The following is a 14,591-nucleotide window of genomic DNA, read 5'->3' on the forward strand; positions in this document are numbered from 1 at the left end:
TTATGAGCTTGCCAACAGATATTTGGTTTTTTAAATTATTTCTTTTAAAACGTTTTCATTTCAAAGTTTTTCTAACCGTATAGTTTGTAATGTTATTGTATTTGTGTGCAATACTTGTCATTGTAACGAATTTCTGCAACATAGTTTCATAATTAAAAATTTCCGTAATCGAATATATTCTATTTAGATATTAACAATTATAAAAAAGTATGTGTAATTTGGTTTATTTAAAAAAAAATTAAGATTAACAAATTTTTTAAATAAATTAAGAATCTGAAACTTCTAAGTTGTTCCAGATTTTTTTCACGGAGATTTATGAACATGCCTCTTGAAATATGAAAGTTATCCCTGCATTTAATTTAGAAAATAATTGATTTAAGGTCCGTGTAGATAATAATTTTACAATAATTGCACAAATAAATATTTGTAACTAATATTAATGGCTTCTAAATTTTTTATAACCTATATGTTCAGATCTTGGTTTTAAATTCCCCATTTACTTTTTCAAAAATTTATTAAATTATTTTTTTTAATTACATCAGATTTAATTTTTTTTTTTTTTAATTTTTTTTTGTTTTAAAATTATACTATCGTCCCCGTCGCGTCTTTGCCCACATTATGTGGTTACTGCGTTTCCCCGTCGTTGTCAGGGTATGTTTAGCCAGTCAGGGCCGACTTTCTCATCCTTCCTTTCTAGCCAGGGGCTCTACCTCCTGGACCCCTTTGTCCATTAAAATCATGCTTGTGAGAATAATCATGATAAAAAAAAATTAAAGCCTGCTCAATTTATAAACACTATCAGTATATTGTAATTTCTTCAGAGCGACAGTTTGGTCAGTACTGGATCCACTAATTGGTTTTAGATTTAGATTTAGTCGCGGCTTCGTTCGCGAAACACAATTATAAATATAAATTACCATCACAATGCTACTAAATTTCATAAAGATTAATTCTTTAGCGATAGCATAAAATGACAAATATGTAAAAAACAATTTATGTTTTTTTTAACATAAAATAAAAAAATTAATAAATGGTTTTCAGATATTTATCTGAAGAGTATTTTAAAGTTAAAATCGTAAGAATATCTCGTTTAGTATAGTCGGAAATAGGGAAAATTAACAATCATTGTTCAAAATTTTTTTATCTTTCGGCTGTTTTTGCGATGATGAATTTTAACCCGGCGGGTAAAATTTTACCCTTTTTAAAAAAGATAGAAATTTATTGTCTTTTCTTTCTAAGTTATTATTGTATTTATCTTGACATAATAAAATCAGAGACATGGTATGCCTCTCTTTATTTTTAAGGGCAACGGGTGCCCATTTGCTCTCCAACCACGCGAACTTGAACCAATATTTGTTTCGGTTCTGGTTGGCAGCTATGATCTGTGCGTCTGAGGGGGGAGGTCCAGTCAAACGAACACACGATGTTAGACTGTCCAGCTCTTGGAGGGACCAGAACTTAGGCCACTCTGGAACTTAGAGGTCAAGGGGAAAATTGGGCACTCATAAGCGGTGAGTCAACGTGACGACAGCGTCATTGAAAAAATCACTCCTACCGTGCTGCTGTGGGAAGCTACCCGGGAATGATGGCTGGCCACCAGCCAATAAAGCTCCAAACGCTTTAATATGGTGGACAAGTACTTGCTGGCATGACCTAGGCGTGGCAGCGAATTGTCTTGACGATGTAAATTAATTTATTGAGTGTTATATATATTTTATTATTAGTTGACGGGGTGCGCCTACCCATTTTTTTTTTTTTTTAGTAATATATGACAAGTGAGCGGTGGGACACAAAGCGAGTGGTGTGTGGCACCACCGCTTAGTTCGCTTATGCAATTAAGCATGAGCGAACTAGCGCCAGGAGCTAGTTAGGATTGGTCGCTTAACTGTTTCGAGGCTCAGTAGCCGTTTGTGTCATAGACATTCGGTCTTATGCTTTAGGGTGACCGAATGGGGTGGTGGCGGGAGAAAGCAAACCAACATGTTAACAAGTATATTACCTGCCGAGTTGGTCTAGTCGTAAACAAGTCGTCATAAATCAGCTGATTTCAAAATCGAAAGTTCTCAGATTCAAATCCTAATAAAGGTAGTTGCTTTTATTCAGATTTGAATACTAGATCGTGGATAGCCGGTGTTCTTTGGTGATTGGGTTTCAATTAACGACACGTTTCAGGAATGGTTGACCTGAGTTTGTTCAAGATTACACATTTACCGGTACAGTTATATTTCACTGATAAGTCCCTAATGATTTCGATTATTTATACGACTATAAATAAAAATATTAAAAAGAAAATCGTGTATATTTTAAATATACATATTAACTAAATAAATCTGAGAAAGTTTTAAATAAGGAAAATCTTTTTTAATAATTGAATCAATACTGGAATAAATATAATGTAAATCTTAACATGACATATCATGAGAAAAACTAGTTTCATCTTTACACACAGTCATTCGCAGAAATTATTAATAAAAACAACATAAGGCAGTTGACAGCTGACGATATGTAAGCTCTAACTTATTTTTATGATAACTTGTAAAGTTTCTTGTACTATACAACTTAATAGATTTATTCACATAGATGGAGTGAATTTTATTCTTTTTTGCCTTTTACATCATTGATACATGTACATCTATGTTATTGTAAACTGTACAGCAGAATAACAGATGTTTTTTATACAACGATGAAGTGAAATAATTTTGAGCAATATAGAAACTGTTCATATTAGATAATTTACCAAATGTAATGATTTTCATTGTGTTATTCGTTCAGGATAAATGTGCTCTATATTCCATATTATTGCTGTAACTGAGAAATCTTATTTATTTTTTTTGTTCTGAATGTTTCTTTTGTTTGCTAAATGTTACTACACGATTGCTAGTTACAATACTATGTATACTGTTCTCTATAGTATAATCATTTCCTTAACACATGAAATGACATGTTGGAATTTCTTTTGTGTATTCTTTTAATAGTTTTTAATTCAAGGAAGATTTTTAATCAAGGAGGATAAGATCCTGAATTGCAATAATTTTAATCTATATATGGTTAAAACTCTTATAATAGAGAAAAAAAAATTGTAATACATTCTAAATATTTCTGTTCAGTAATTATTATAAAGTATTTTTTAATAGTAATATTTTATTGTATTAAGCACTCGGTGGCTTTTTTCTATATTATGTATTATATGTGGTTAAAGTAATTTTGATGGAATTTATTCCGTTATTTATTATTTATTTTTAAAATCCATTTCATAATCAATAAATTAAAAATATGTATTTCTGAAAAATCGTACTTCTTAAATATTTATATATAATTCCATTATTTATTTTATTTCTTTATGCGTACATCAGGAGATATAGGGGTTTTTCTATTTAAAAACAGATGCAGATTCCTTCCTTGTTATATGACTGCCCAAAAAGGGCAAAATATAAGTGTAATATATTTAGGGCGTGTGTATGCAGATTTGTTCTACCGTAGTAGCTCAACAGCTGGACCGATTTAGATGTATACCCCGCCTTGAAATCCTTACGCTACCGAGAGGGTCATAGAGTATATAAATATAAATATATGTCTATATTTGCAGGTGATTTAAAAAGAAAGGAAAATAATCTGGAAACTGATTCTAGAGCATGAAATAAGGAAAAACGTTCATATAAACATATGTCCGAAAAGGTTTTGTTATCGAGGTACCGCTAGCGAAAAGTTTGGTCCCGGAACTGTATTCCCTATAGTTTTCATGATATCCAACGTAAAACAGAAACATTCAGTGACGAAAAATATTTTTTTTTTATGTTTGAAGTACAATTTTATTAAACGACTAATAAATGCATAAATTTTATTATCAAAACGTGTAGAAAATTTTATTCTGAGAAAATTGATTTAATAAAACCTATGAAAAAAAATCAACTTTTATTAATAACAAACTTAACAAAAAAAATGTTATGAATTTGTAAAAATTAAAAACAGCTGTTTTTAATAAAATAAGTTTAGACCTTTGAAAAAGTTAAAGTATTTAAAAAATACTCACTGTGGTTTATAGTTTAATAATTAATTAAACATCTGCTTAAAAATGAGTGCAATATATTTAGGGTGTACATATGTATGTATGTTTTTTCCACCGTAGCAGTTCAACGACTGAACCGATTTAGATGTAAAACCACGAGTTGGGATCCTTACGTTACCGGGAGTGTCAGAGGCTATATATATATATATATATATATATATTTGTGTGTGTTTTTTTGAAATAGATATAAAAAATATGAAAAAAATTAAATTATATACAAAATTGTCACCCGCGTGCTCTGTAATTATCCTTTATTAAAGAGCAATGTCTGACAGCAAAGTTTTTTTCTTGACAGTTGTGTTTTTTAATTTTTAATATTTATCTCTTATTTACATTATCTGGAGACACACGAAGAAAATTAGATAAGTTTCTACTCTAATTTTGTTTGCAAAAGTAACGAGCTATTTTTTAGTACCTTCTCTCTCAGGAAAAAATTTCAAAGAAGGAAAGTGAAAATTTAGGTCAAGTATGATTTAACTTAAATCAAATATATTTAAAACTTAACTTATTATTTTTAAAATTGGTAATTGAAGAAACAGATAATAATTGAAATAGTAAAATATTTATCTAGTATATTACCTACAAGTAATGGCATAACAATTTTATCAACGTAAACGTCATAAACTTTTCACATATTAGGTAAATATATTACTCAACTTGATTCACACAGCGATACTAATTGTATTGTCTTGTAAACAAAATAATTATGTACTCTGAGGTAATATAATTTAAAATTGAAAAAAAAATGGGAAACTAATTAGCGTTATGTAAAACAGCTGAGTATAAATTCATTTTGATAGAATATTTTTGCAGATAAACTTTTTTTTTGTTATAACATGCATATTAAACATTATGACTAATCAATTATACCACTTGATTCAACCAATAGATTATTTTAGCCCTTATTATAACAATAGTCTTTTTTCCTTTTTATTTTTTAAAACCGTTACACAGACAAAATGTTTTATTTTTAATTGAAAAAAAAAAATTGATTGTAAATTATTGGTACAAGAAAGTAAAGGTTTTTTTCATCACATATCTAATTAAATATATTTTCTCACGGAAGACATGAATGTGATCATAGAACCATTACATGATATATATACTCTGCATTGTATTATTATAACTTAAAACCATTAATTTCTTTGTAAATTAATACAAGTCGTAAATCAACCTCTGGGAGAATAACTCGGATCGAAAGCTTATTATATAACAATGTTCATTGATAAAACAATATACTCTACTTTATTATTTAACATGAAATTCGCGTAATAATACTTAAGATAATTTTTTGATATCATGTTATATTAAATCAATAAGTGGGTACATTTTACAAGTAACATTTTTACATATTTTACAATGAATTATATTTTTGTCCAACGAAAAGTTTTATCTTATATTTTTGCTGGCAATTAAAAATAAAAAAAAGAATTATATATATTTGAGAATGGTTCCAACTCGGATAGTATGACTTGTTTTATCTAACGTAACCCATACTATTCTTTCCTTATTCTCCTTTTATTCAACTTACAGAGGATTTTAATATTAAATTCAAAAATGTTGGAACTTGAAACAACTCATAAAATCATGTAAAACGGCTTATTTTAAAATTATCTAGTGTATGGATGGAGAAAAATATATCTCATATGTTTCCCTTACTCTAATTTGCATATTAATCTTCAAAAATATTTAATTTTGTATTCCACTGTAAAAATTAACAAAAATCATTTATCTCGACTAAAACCCCGATTTACTGAACTATAATTATGTGAATTCTTCATTTTTCAACTATAATGATTGAAATGAAATATCGTTTTTACTTTCCAGGCATCATAGCTCTAGAGCTATGCTGCAGGTGCAAGAATGTACGGGATCAGTTATAAAATAGGGTAAAGTATTTTTTGCATTTCTCGTTGTTTCATGATCCAGGGAGCCTCAAAAAATCGAAAAAAAAAATAGGGAATAATGATGATATGTACGTGCATTTACATGTTTGAAGCTTAATAATTTTTGACTGGGTAAAAAAATTTTGATGAAATTTCGTGCAGTGACTCCTGCATATGGGACAATTTGTTGATAAACTCCTGTCATTATCACCTGAAGATGGGAGGGTTTGGGGGTCAGTCTTCTAAAAAAATTTTGTAAATATAACTCCACTTTAAGCTCAGTACATGAGTGAATGTTTATCTTTTAAGATTTAAAAAAAAAATTGCTTTAAAATTTCTCCCTTCCCCCCAAAATCTAAAAAATTTATCTTTTTATATTTTATTTATTGCATATATTTTAAACTAATTTTTTAATGTCTTCCTAGGTAGGAATAGTAGTCGTGCAAGTAAAAAAAAAAAAAAATAAATAAAAAAAAATACTTTGGAGGCTACATTGAGGGTGGGAGAGCAAATTTTACCAATATCGATTATTTGAATTTTTCCAAAACTTTTTGGGTTTGTTTAAATTTTTATAGTATTAAAGTTTAAATAATAAACTTTTAGTAATAAATTAAAATAAAATTTCATCATAATTCCCCCGCGCCTAAAAAAAATTAGGTAACTTTTTATTGGTAGAAAATCTTTGAACCAAAAAATGACTAAAAATCACTAGTAATTTTTTTTTTTTTAGTTTTTTCCATTTAACATAATAAACGTAGAAAAATAAAATAAAAATTCCTGGAAGTTAATTTTGAAGGTTGGTGAGCAAGAAAAATAAAAAATATACAAATTTTTTAAAACATTTTTGGTTAACTTGAACCAAAAATATACTCGTATATAAGATAATTTTTTATATATTATAAATTAAATTTTATAATATATTTTATAAATTAAATTTGATTATATATATTTTACCATATTAAGATAATCTTCCAGTAAAACACTATCATTAAATACTCTCACCCCAAAAAAGAAATCTTACGTATCTTTTTTCTTGTATAATCTTAATTCTTGTGTAATATATTTTTCCCTTTATAAGAATAAATAACTAATGTCAGGAAAGTTTTACAATTTTTAAAATTTTTTATTAGCATATTTGTTATAGGTAATGATAACTCTTTTATTATTGGCTGTTTTAAATATTGAAAAATTTCATGGCTTAACATAATATTTATTTTAGGAGCCTAGGTCTTGTAAAAAAGGAGTTGACAAGTATTCCATAATATACAAACAATACACCAGTATAAAATACATATATTATTATGTTGCAATTACATAAACAATAAAGGAATCAAATTAATTGTAAATAAAGAAAATAAAATTATTATTTTATTTTTATTATTTTGTTTTATTTATTATTAATAAAATTGTAACTGATCAAAATAAATAATCTTCATCTCTAAATTTATCTTCAGTATTTCATGATATATCAATAAAATTAATATATATTTTAACAACCCAATTTTATAGTCGTTTAATGTGTCCAATTAATAAAAATGAAAAAAATAATACCAAATATTTACACAAATTCATTTATATAATTATATCCAAAATGTTATGTGATCGATCACTTATGAAAGTTAGATTGTCTAAATTTTAACACCCCAATATTAAATAATACATGTTATTTACAGGTTCCTTTATCCGCAATATATGTTGTTTATTATATTAAATAAAAAAAGGAATCTTTTCATTTATTGCATATATTTTAATCTATCTTTATATTTATTAATCTAGCTTTATAATTTTAAACTTTGATCGGCTCCCCTACCCCCAAAGTATTTTTTTGGGACGTTTTCGCTATTAGTATTACTATAACAGTGAAAACGTCCCAAAAAAAATACTTTGAGAATAATACTGGGGGTAGGAGAGCCGATCAAAGTTTCAGAATATAGTTTATTTGAAATTATTTAAAACCTTTTTTTCGGTTTATTTAAACTTTTAGTAATAATATTATAATAAAATTTCGTTAAGTTCCCCCCCTACAAAAAAAAGTACTTTTTATTAGTTCTACATTTTTCGATGGAATTATTTTTAGTTTCTTCCATTTACTATAATAAATTTAGAAAAATTAAAGAATTTCTTGGTAGATGATTTTGGAGGTGGAGGAGCAGAAACACATAAAACATACTGATTTTTTAATTTTTTTTTTGGTTTATTTAAACAAAAAATGATAATTTTACAATAAAACCTCATTATAAACTATCCCCCAAAAAAAGAAAAGAAATCTCGGTAATTTTTTCCATGTATAACGTGTGAACATATAAATTCCAGGGAAGTATTACATCTTTGCAGTCAGATTTTTGTTTTAAATTTTGGGGTAACGATATTAAAATCGATACTTTGTGCATAATATTGCTCTAGATTGCTTAACAGAAGAAAATATTTTAATAAAAATTAAAAAGAGCAAATATTATACAAAAAGAAAGAAACTTTATAATTTTTTGTTATGGTGAAAAACTTAATAATTTTAAAAACTTAAATACTGGCAGCCTTAAAATACTTTTAAGGTTCAAATCCTAGTAAACGCAGTTACTTTTATATGGATTTGAATACCAGATCGTAAATACCGGTGTTCTTTGGTGGTTGGGATTCAATTAACCACACTTCTTAGGAGGAATGGTCGACTTGAGATTGTACAAGATACACTTCATTCGCATTCATACACATCATCCTCATTCATCCTCTGTAATATCTTACGGTGGTTCCGGAAGCTAAACAGAAAAGAGTCTTAAAATACGTTTTTTGTACAAAATATACTTCAAAAGTATTATTAGCAAAGAGTATGTAAATAAACTCAAGGTAAAAAAATTGTAAATAATATTTTATTTGTTGTTAGACTGTACTCATAAAATATTCTTTTTCAAAATGTCACTGAAATCTACATGAAAAAAAATTTAATGAAAAAAGGTAGATAAATGTAAATTTATACACCAAATTCCTGTCAAGATATGTAAATTAAGTAACACTATTGTGCAATTTAATATTATTTAAATATTGTAAAACTGATGTTCAACATTCACTTCGATGTTTTTCCATGAAAATTATCCATCCAGTTAAAACCAAAACTCTGTTTATGTTGTTATTCTATACGTAGGTAAAAAAAACGTATTTATTATTCTGTCCGTTAATGTAAAGTTCCAATTTCATATTATTTATCGGTAATACAAACTGTGTTAGATTTAAATAAAAAAAATAAAATATTCAATGTTATTTATTTATTATTTATTTTTTATAAAGTGTTAAAATCTTTTCTGCCCACTATTAAATGCAAATTATAATAATGTGCGCTACAATATCGTTATAAGTTGCTATATAAATAGATATCTGAATTACATTCACGTTTTTAGAACGAAAATATTAAATTACGGAATGAAAAAAATTTAATTTACCATGAAATATTTGACAACAATTTTCTTATTCTTAAATTTATTTAACAAAAATAAAAACTTCATCGTTTTTTACTGAACCACGTAATAATATATATATATAGTTTTAAAATGATAAAAAAATATATATATTGAGGAGTGAAGTAGTTTTTATCGTTCTCTTATTCACTAAACCGAATATTCTATCGCTAAACACACTGCATATAATAAGTTTTGAGGAAATTTAAGTTAATTTAGAATTATAAGAGTCATAATCATTTAGTAAATCATAGAAACTGGTTGTTCAATGAGCATCATTACTCTTAGTTTATCAATAAACTGAGACTCTGTTATGAAATATTATACTACATTGTCTAGGTACAGGTTTATAGTAGCAGATAAAAAACAGTAGTAGTTTAAAAACAAATTAAACTAATTAAAATTATTTCGTTTTATCGGTCAGATTCCTTTTGAATATATATATCTAAAATTCCTTAACAGCAGAAGATTACATTTTAATGAAACTTACAGGTTGAACAATCTTAAATCTTATTGAATTCTAGTTTTTATATCAGATTAAAATATTTTTCACTAAGGTTTATATCGTAAAAGAAAGTATTAAAAATTTTGTTAAGGGACATTTAAAAATTTTTTTTTTTTTTTGAATTTTTGCTGGACGAAAAACGCTCCGGCGTTATCATCGCCCGAACACGAAATATAAAAAAATCAAAACAAACAAAAATATTAAAAACAAAGACAAAACAAAAACTTAGTCTAAATGTTAATTTTTTTGGATGAAAAATATTTTCATGTTACCATCGCCGGGGGAAAAAAAAATGGAATATTAAAATAAAATATAAAATCTAATAAGACAACAATGAAATTAAAATAAAATAAAAACGTAAAGTAGAAATCTAAAAAAAAATATTAAATATATTTAAAAATTAATAGCTATTAGGTATTTTTAATACCTATTAAAAATTATTAATAGGTATATAGTTCGAATAATTCTTATTGTGTAGTCACTTTGGGAATATTTTCGCAAATATTTTAAATTAAAAAGGAGAAACTAAGAGTAACTTAAATAAAACTTAAAACGAACATAGGTAACCATTGAAAAGGGTGACAGTAAATATTATTTTTTTTTTCGGTAACAATAGATTATTTCTTCTTTCTTTGTAAAACACTTATTTATGAAGTAGGATTGGTTAGGTAAACAGTGTAGTTTGCGATTTAAGCATTTAATAAAATTGGTAATATTTTCTTACCGTTTGCACAATGGTTTTTTTCACGCTACTGAAATATCCAACGGAATGATAAGATAAATTTAGGTGCTGAATACGAACAAACTGGTTGAATATTGAATAAGAAGTCTCCTGGTAAACAAAGGAATATAACTAATTAAACTTCCCTAGTGTAGTTATTAAATGACGCCGACTGAGTCATTTTAAAAATTTTGTACGTTAAGTTTTTGGAGGCTTTTGCCTCCAACTGCTTAAAATTAAATTCGACAGCACGTACTGGATATTGGGTAGGGATCTTAACTTTCTTTGTCTAACAAGGCTTTTTTAAAGCCGATATGGACTTACGGTTTTGAACTTTGGGGAGCAATCAGTAACAGCATTGAGGAGATTATTCAACTGTTCCTTGATAGAATACTACGGAACATAACCCAAGCGCTGTGGTTCGCGTGTAATATGATTGTACAGGAATTCCATACGTTCCAGAAGAATTTGAACGCCGAGTTTCGAGATATGTGTCCAGGCTGGAGAAGCACGTTAATCATCTAGCTTTGAATTTACTTGACAACAGTGAGGATGTTAGGAGACTGAAAAGGCTCCAGGTTACGATGTTGGAGTTTATTGGAGATACAACGTTTTGTAATTATTTTAATTTTATTTTCGGTTATTCAAATTAATGGATCTTTATGTTAATTATTTATCTTTGGTTGTCTTAAAGTTAATGCTTCATTTATTGTTGTTCTATTTAGGTACCCGACTTAATTAATGGTGTGGAGGTATGTATTAATTATGCATATAGATGATATTTATCGATAATTAATTTCTAATTTATGTAGTATCATTTTATAGTATCTTATTTGTGTATCAGATTTTGATTATTATTTACGTAGTCTGTGTAGTGATCTGTATTAATTCTGTTTTAAAAGGTGGATTTTATGGTGAGTAGTGTCTGCGAGATTTTATCAGTTTATTATCATACGTGTAAAACTATGCTACACTTCTCACACTCTATCAAACATTATCAAGTTATTTTATTGTTACTGGTTTTCTTGTGTTTATTCTTATTAACTGTTATGGTACTCGTTAACCATTTTCATTGGATGATACTATTTCAAGTGAAGTCGATCATATGATCGAAGCTACCTATAGCTTCAATATGAAAGTTGATTTTAATTAACGAATTAAGGAAAAAAAATTGAAACTTGTTTTTATTAGTAAAGACATTATTTACAACTAGGAGACCCGGCAATGCTTCGCTATTGCTAGATTTGAGTGTATATATATAGATTAAATTAACACAAATGAAAGTTTAATAAAACATTAAAAAACTGAACACTACGGAACTTCACAAAATTTAACTGTCACTTTATAAAAGTCAAACTACAAATAAATCCAATTGTCAAAACAGCACTACCTATCGGATTTAATTTAAACTATTCTCTAAACACAGTAGTCAGTAGTCGATACAAAATACCTCGTAACTTTCTTTCTCATGGTCAGATCGAGGATTTCAATAGCTTTAAACCTTCTCCGGACAATGCGGACCATTTTTCCAAAACCCGAGCGTAAATCGGTCCAGCAGTTTTTTTACTCTATAGCGGACACACATTGCCTATTACATATATAGGTAGAAGAAGAAAGTTTGTTAGTATGTAGTTTTTTCGCAAATATCTCGACACCGGCACAACCTAGCGGGTATAGTTTTTGCAAATTTTTCTTTTTCGTAACTAATCTATATTCTGAATACGAACCAAATCGGACCATAAGTGCAACGTTTCCAAATATATCAACCCCAGCGCCATCTAGCGGGTCCATTTTTTGCAGAGATATTTCTTTCCATGTAAGTAACAAAAATTTTGAATATGAGCCAAATCGGACCATAAATACAATATTTAAGAATATCTCGATCCCCAGTGCCACCTTGCGGGTCCAAACTAATTGAAAAACCTTTGCGGGCGTGCGCATATTTTCTCAAAAAAGTTTCAATCATTGAATGGTATAGGAACGCATACGCGACAGACAAACAAACATTCATTTTTTAATATATATAAAAATGCAATATATGATGAATAATACACTATTATCACTCGTTATTTTCAGTTTTTTGTGGTACGTGAATAAGTAAAACTTTAGGAATCTGAACAACTCTTATAAAACGTATCAAAAACCACCGTACACAAAGTCATTAGAGGATGAGCCATAGCGTCCTCTAAGACAATCCTTCCATACTTCTTTTTGTGTAACGATGGAATTGTTATTATCATTTCAAAATATTATGATTAAAATTTTTTTAAATCGCGAAAATACTTAAAAAATCAATTGAACAATTGATATCAACAGAATGGATGATCTGTTATAAGCTAGGCAATACATCATTGCTATTTAATGATTGTTTTCAGATCACCTTATATTCAGATAGTTTATCTTTAAGATCGCAGGATTTCACAGCATTCAGATGTTTTTCTTAAGGGGCTATTTCAAAATTAAGCTGAATATTCAGATATCTACCCCCTAAAGACCTTAAAAAATCAAAGAAAAAATGTAATCACGAAGTTACCGTAATTCCTATCGATATGTTGTCATGTGAAGAAAAAAAAACACAAACTTGATTTCAAAAGCGTGTGGATCGAAATAGATTGACCTTCAAGGTGTAGTAAAAGGAACTTGGATTATTTTTAAGGGATAGATGAATGATATTAAATAATTGTCAATTTGTAGTAAAACTACCTTTATATTTTAAATTTGTAAATAACAAATTATATATTTTTAAGACCGCTTATTTTATTGGCATTATAATTGACATAAATAAAATGTATAGATTTTTCGTTTTAAGGATTTTGTAGAAGTTTTAGCTGGAACGGTGATTGATTATATTTTTTTGTGTAAATTGCACATAAATCACTTTATAAAAAAAAAAATGTTAAATGAAAACAATTGTAAATAAACTTTGCTCCAAGAAAAAAATACAAAAAACTTATCACAAACATAAATGCAATTATATATTAATTGTATAGATGGAGCGATAAATTATCAAGATATAAAATTACAATATATATGCACTTCCACTGTTACCCTATATTTTTTGTTTTGTGATAAAAGTTGTTATAATTTGTTGAATGAACGCATATAACGGTACATTTAACCTTTGCAATATATTCTTGTTTTATCTCGTCTTCGTAATAGACGTATAACTTATTTTAGTACCGTATACAATCGGCGTGATTTCAGAATTACTTTAATAGGCTACTGCTGGATGAAAACCTATCTTCAGTATTATTTTTAATGATATCTTACGTTCGTGGGATAAGCTTACTACAAACAGTAAAAAACAAGTATAGATTATTGTATGCAATATCAATGAACTACAAGAGAAAATCATTATTAGAAGTCGGCATTTTTGAGAACACGATTTCCATATAAAATCAAAAGATACATGTTAGTATTAGAAATTGAATAATACTGACTAATTTTAGCACACTGTTTTCACCTTCTTATAATCCGGATAAATAATTTTCCCGATGACAGAAAATGTATAGGTTTACGATGTTATTAAAATTTATTTCCTCGTAACTTCTAATAACTATTGTTCTTACTTACTTATACGAAGTAAAGGAAATATTGAGATCGCGAAAAATTTCGGTTTACAGATTTCAACGTAAATATCCATTTTGACCATCCCTGAATCCATTTTGATTAGTTTCGGCGTGACGTCTGTACGTGTGTATCTTACTCAACTCAAAAACGATCAACCGTGAGATGTTGAAATTTTGGATTTAGAACTGTTGTAACATCTAATTGTGCACCTCCTTTTTTATTACAATCGACTGAACCAAAAGTGTCAAAAAAAGCCTAAGCTTATTACTGCTTAACTACAGTAATAAACTCTCATTGAGAGCTTTTCAACGGTATATCATAAATGGTACTTATTTTCATTGGTTCCAGGGTTATAGCCAAATAAAATTTTAATTAATGAAATATTTGGATTTTAGAG

General features: G+C 27.6%; 1 protein-coding gene across 1 annotated transcript in view; it reads right to left on the minus strand.

The window, feature by feature from the left end:
• The window catches only part of LOC142321491 (uncharacterized), a 297,406-nt gene that overhangs the window by 154,153 nt on the left and 128,662 nt on the right, over positions 1-14,591 (minus strand). The gene's annotated exons all lie outside the window — the stretch shown is intronic.

The sequence above is a fragment of the Lycorma delicatula genome, chromosome 3 (assembly GCF_047948215.1).
Source record: "Lycorma delicatula isolate Av1 chromosome 3, ASM4794821v1, whole genome shotgun sequence".
NCBI classification, from domain to species: Eukaryota; Metazoa; Arthropoda; class Insecta; order Hemiptera; family Fulgoridae; genus Lycorma; species Lycorma delicatula.